Source organism: Oncorhynchus mykiss, chromosome 8, assembly GCF_013265735.2.
Source record: "Oncorhynchus mykiss isolate Arlee chromosome 8, USDA_OmykA_1.1, whole genome shotgun sequence".
In the NCBI taxonomy this organism is placed as follows: Eukaryota; Metazoa; Chordata; class Actinopteri; order Salmoniformes; family Salmonidae; genus Oncorhynchus; species Oncorhynchus mykiss.
The window spans coordinates 68,283,624-68,290,136 of record NC_048572.1 but is presented as its reverse complement, the minus strand read 5'-3'; positions in this window follow the sequence as shown (position 1 = coordinate 68,290,136).

Below are 6,513 nucleotides of genomic sequence, written 5' to 3'. Positions count from 1 at the left end.
AACTGATTATCATCAAATGGAAAATTGTCACAGACATGGTTCTTCGTCTGTAGGATTAATTTATTCTTATTCCTTCAGGCTTATCGGTCGCGCAAATGGCAGTCGACAAGTCCCAATATCACAACAAAAATGTATTTTCTTCCCTAACACTATTAACGTCAGATATAATGTCTGCTCCTGCTGCAGTGCTAAATCTACAGTACCCATTTCAAACACTTCTGTCACAGCCGTCGTTCAAGGAAGACCAAGGTGCAGCATGGTGAGCATACATTTTCTTTTATTTACTAAAATGTCGCCAACAAAAACGACCATGACGCTTACAAGGGCTATAGTGCCCCTAACAAAGACAACTTCCCACAATAACAAAAGGGGAAAAGGCTGCCTAAGTATGATTCCCAATCAGAGACAACGATAGACAGCTGTCCCTGATTGAGAACCATACCCGGCCAAAACATAGAAATACAAAAAACATAGAAAACAGAACATAGAATGCCCACCCAAATCACACACTGACCAAACCAAAATAGAGACATAAAAAGGATTTCTATGGTCAGGGCGTGACAACTTCACAGTCTAGTTCCAATAAGTCCTTGCTCTCTCTCTATCTTGCTCTCCTCCTGGCCCCTCCTCCTCCTACTACTCCCAAACCATCAAGGTCACTTCGGGCTCAGCATAGTGCGGGGGAGCCCTTCTCCGTCTGCCTTTCCTACTATCTGTCTTACGCTCTTTCTCTCTGTTCTTTCTTACGTGTCTTTTCTTTCCAATAACAGTCAGTGTCAAGTATGGTTTCTGTTTCCAAATGTTGACTACCTGTCTCACTGTCTCCCTGTTTGCACTCATGGATTTTAGAAAAATCAACATGTCTACTATGGTAGTAATTTCTAAGATTATTACATAGTTCATGAAGTTTATCTCGATACTCTCAATGATCCTAGATCACCACAGATGCCATATATTGTTGGCTTAAAATATGTCCTAAATACTTAACATGAGTCTACCATAATTAAAACTTATTCTAGCTAACTTTATAACCTTATTAAACAAAAATATATAATAATACTATAATATTAATTTCACACAAAAATACAGTGCCTTGCGAAAGTATTTGGCCCCCTTGAACTTTGCGACCTTTTGCCACATTTCAGGCTTCAAACATAAAGATATAAAACTGTATTTTTTTGTGAAGAATCAACAACAAGTGGGACACAATCATGAAGTGGAACGACATTTATTGGATATTTCAAACTTTTTTAACAAATCAAAAACTGAAAAATTGGGCGTGCAAAATTATTCAGCCCCCTTAAGTTAATACTTTGTAGCGCCACCTTTTGCTGCGATTACAGCTGTAAGTCGCTTGGGGTATGTCTCTATCAGTTTTGCACATCCAGAGACTGAAATGTTTTCCCATTCCTCCTTGCAAAACAGCTCGAGCTCAGTGAGGTTGGATGGAGAGCATTTGTGAACAGCAGTTTTCAGTTCTTTCCACAGATTCTCAATTGGATTCAGGTCTGGACTTTGACTTGGCCATTCTAACACCTGGATATGTTTATTTTTGAACCATTCCATTGTAGATTTTGCTTTATGTTTTGGATCATTGTCTCGTTGGAAGACAAATCTCCGTCCCAGTATTAGGTCTTTTGCAGACTCCATCAGGTTTTCTTCCAGAATGGTCCTGTATTTGGCTCCATCCATCTTCCCATCAATTTTAACCATCTTCCCTGTCCCTGCTGAAGAAAAGCAGGCCCAAACCATGATGCTGCCACCACCATGTTTGACAGTGGGGATGGTGTGTTCAGGGTGATGAGCTGTGTTGCTTTTACGCCAAACATAACGTTTTGCATTGTTGCCAAAAAGTTCAATTTTGGTTTCATCTGACCAGAACACCTTCTTCCACATGTTTGGTGTGTCTCCCAGGTGGCTTGTGGCAAACTTTAAACTACACTTTTTATGGATATCTTTAAGAAATGTCTTTCTTCTTGCCACTCTTCCATAAAGGCCAGATTTGTGCAATATACGACTGATTGTTGTCCTATGGACAGACTCTCCCACCTCAGCTGTAGATCTCTGCAGTTCATCCAGAGTGATCATGGGCCTCTTGGCTGCATCTTTGATCAGTCTTCTCCTTGTATGAGCTGAAAGTTTAGAGGGACGGCCAGGTCTTGGTAGATTTGCAGTGGTCTGATACTCCTTACATTTCAATATTATCGCTTGCACAGTGCTCCTTGGGATGTTTAAAGCTTGGGAAATATTTTTGTATCCAAATCCGGCTTTAAACTTCTTCACAACAGTATTTCGGACCTGCCTGGTGTGTTCCTTGTTCTTCATGATGCTCTCTGCGCTTTTAACGGACCTCTGAGACTATCACAGTGCAGGTGCATTTATACGGAGACTTGATTACACACAGGTGGATTGTATTTATCATCATTAGTCATTTAGGTCAACATTGGATCATTCAGAGATCCTCACTGAACTTCTGGAGAGAGTTTGCTGCACTGAAAGTAAAGGGGCTGAATAATTTTGCACGCCCAATTTTTCAGTTTTTGATTTGTTAAAAAAGTTTGAAATATCCAATAAATGTCGTTCCACTTCATGATTGTGTCCCACTTGTTGTTGATTCTTCACAAAAAAATACAGTTTTATATCTTTATGTTTGAAGCCTGAAATGTGGCAAAAGGTCGCAAAGTTCAAGAGGGCCGAATACTTTCGCAAGGCACTGTATAATCTACATACAACAGCTAACTACCTAAGGGAGAATACAACTTTGCTAGGTTACAAAACATTACTTAAGCAAAAATAGTGGGAGTTTCAAAACAACCTTATAACAATCTTTTATAAACCCACCTTTGCCCCAAAAATAAAATCCAAACCTCAAAGGACCGTATCCTCCCCCATTTAACACATCAAATAAAATTGTATTTGTCACATACACATGGTTAGCAGATGTTAATGCGAGTGTAGCAAAATGCTTGTGCTTCTAGTTCTGACAATGCAGTAATAACCAACGAGTAATCTAACCTAACAATTTCACAACAACTACCTTATACACACAATTGTAAAGGGATGAAGAATATGTACATAAAGATATATGAATGAGTGATGGTACAGAACGGCATTGGCAAGATGCAGTAGATAGTATCGAGTACAGTATATAAAGTGGGGCAAAAAAGTATTTAGTCAGCCACCAATTGTGCAAGTTCTCCCACTTCAAAAGATGAGGCCTGTAATTTTCATCATAGGTACACTTCAACTATGACAGACAAAATGAGAAAAATCCAGAAAATCACATTATAGGATTTTTAATGAATTTATTTGCAAATTATGGTGGAAAATAAGTATTTGGTTACCTACAAACAAGCAAGATTTCTGGCTCTCACAGACCTGTAACTTCTTCTTTAAGAGGCTCCTCTGTCCTCCACTCGTTACCTGTATTAATGGCACCTGTTGGCTGAGATCCTCTCTAGTCAGATCGTCCATTCTTTTGTTTTTATTTTTATTTCACCTTTATTGAACCAGGTAGGCTAGTTGAGAACAAGTTCTCATTTGCAACTGTGACCTGGCCATGATAAAGCAAAGCAGTTCGACATACAACAACACAGAGTTACACATGGAACTTGTTATCAGTATATGTCCAGGCCCGTCTGAAGTTTGCTAGAGAGCATTTGGATGATCCAGAAGAAGATTGGGAGAATGTCATATGGTCAGATGAAACCAAAATATAACTTTTTGGTAAAAACTCAACTCGTCGTGTTTGGAGGACAAAGAATGCTGAGTTGCATCCAAAGAACACCATACCTACTGTGAAGGATGGGGGTGGAAACATCATGCTTTGGGGCTGTTTTTCTGCAAAGGGACCAGGACGACTGATCCGTGTAAAGGAAAGAATGAATGGGGCCATGTATCGTGAGATTGAGTGAAAACCTCATTGAAGATGAAACATGGCTGGGTCTTTCAGCATGACAATGATCCCAAACACACCGCCCGGGCAACGAAGGAGTGGCTTCATAAGAAGCATTTCAAGGTCCTGGAGTGGCCTAGCCAGTCTCCAGATCTCAACCCCATAGAAAATCTTTGGAGGGAGTTGAAAGTCCGTGTTGCCCAGCAACAGCCCCAAAACATCACTGCTCTACAGGAGATCTGTATGGAGGAATGGGCCAAAATACCAGCAACAGTGTGTGAAAACATTGTGAAGACTTACAGAAAACGTTTGACCTCTGTCATTGCCAACAAAGGGTATATAACAAAGTATTGAGATAAACTTTTGTTATTGACCAAATACTTATTTTCCACCATAATTTGCAAGAGACTGGCTAGGCCACTCCAGGACCTTGAGATGCTTCTTACGGAGCCACTCCTTAGTTGCCCTGGCTGTGTGTTTCGGGTCGTTGTCATGCTGGAAGACCCAGCCACGACCCATCTTCAATGCTCTTACTGAGGGAAGGAGGTTGTTGGCCAAGATCTCTCGATACATGGCCCCATCCATCCTCTCCTCAATACGGTGCAGTCGTCCTGTCCCCTTTGCAGAAAAGCATACCTAAAGAATGATGTTTCCACCTCCATGCTTCATGGTTGGGATGGTGTTCTTGGGGTTGTACTCATTCTTCTTCTTCCTCTAAACACGGCGAGTGGAGTTTAGACCAAAAAGCTCTATTTTTGTCTCAGACCACATGACCCTCTCCCATTCCTCCTCTGGATCATCCAGATGGTCATTGGCAAACTTCAGACGGGCCTGGACATGCGCTGGCTTGAGGAGGGGGACCTTGCATGCGTGCGCTGCAGGATTTTAATCCATGACGGCGTAGTGTGTTACTAATGGTTTTCTTTGAGACCGTGGTCCCAGCTCTCTTTAAGTCATTGACCAGGTCCTGCCGTGTAGTTCTGGGCTGATCCCTCACCTTCCTCATGATCATTGATGCCCCACGAGGTGAGATCTTGCATGGAGCCCTAGACCGAGGGTGATTGACCGTCATCTTGAACTTCTTCCATTTTCTAATAATTGCGCCAACAGTTGTTGCCTTCTCAGCAAGCTGCTTGCCTGTTGTCCTGTAGCCCATCCCAGCCTTGTGCAGGCCTATAATTGAACCCTGATGTCCTTACACACCTCTCTGGTCTTGGCCATTGTGGAGAGGTTGGAGTCTGTTTGATCGAGTGTGTGGACAGGTGTCTTTTATACAGGTAACGAGTTCAAACAGGTGCAGTTAATACAGGTAATGAGTGGAGAACAGGAGGGCTTCTTAAAGAAAACCTAACAGGTCTTTGAGAGCCGGAATTCTTACTGGTTGGTAGGTGATCAAATACTTATGTCATACAATAAAATGCAAATTAATTACTTAAAAATCATACAATGTGATTTTCAGGATTTTTGTTTTAGATTCCGTCTCTCACAGTTGAAGTGTACCTTTGATACAAATTACAGACCTTTACATGCTTTGTAAGTAGGAAAACCTGCAAAATCGGCAGTGTATCAAATACTTAATCTCCCCACTGTACATATGAGATGAGTAATGTAGGTTATGTAAACATTATATTAAGTGGCAAGTGATACATTTTTTACATACATTTTTTCCATTATTAAAGTGGCTGGAGTTGAGTCAGTATGTTGGCAGCAGCCACTCAATGTTAGTGGTGGCTGTTTAACAATCTGATGGCCTTGAGATAGAAGCTGTTTTTCAGTCTCTCGGTCCCTGCTTTGATGCACCTGTACTGACCTCGTCTTCTGGATGATATCGGGGTGTACAGGCAGTGGCTCGGGTGGTTGTTGTCCTTGATGATCTTAGGTGTCCTGGAGGGCAGGTAGTTTGAGAGTAATGTATAAAAAAAAACACTACTACTGGTCAAAAGATAAAACAACATTTCAAATAACATAATCAAATTAAAATCTCTACTCTGAAAAACTACTCTAAAAATGATTGGAAAATAGGAAAATAGACTTAGTCAAAGGCAATGCCCTTTCTTTCTTCACATTCGTCCAAATTACAAATATGTCTAAGAAATTCAAATTTCATCATAATTATCAATTTCACTTATTACATTTAAATCAGTATTGCAAATGACCTTAAATTCTCCATCTAAATAGCTTTCCAATGAGGGTGATCAAACCACAATGGAAAGTCATGATAGAGGTCATAAGTCATACACACCCTTCAAAGAAGTGTTTCTTACTATATTAGACAAATTAAAGAAAAATAGTCAAACATTTCCTACATGTTTTATCCCAGGTTCCCAGAGCATTCCTTTATCAGAAACGTGTTTCAGTCTTCCAGAGATTTGAGACTGGGATGGAGGTTCACCTTCCAACAGGACAATGACCCTAAGCATACTGCTAAAGCAACACTCGAGTGGTTTAAGGGGAAACACTTGTCTTGAAATGTCTTGGAATGGCCTAGTCAAAGCACAGACCTCAATCCAATTGAGAATCTGTGGTATGACTTCAAGATTGCTGTACACCAGCGGAACCCATCCAACTTGAAGGAGTTGGAGCAGTTTTGCCTTGAATAATGGGCAAAAATCCCAATG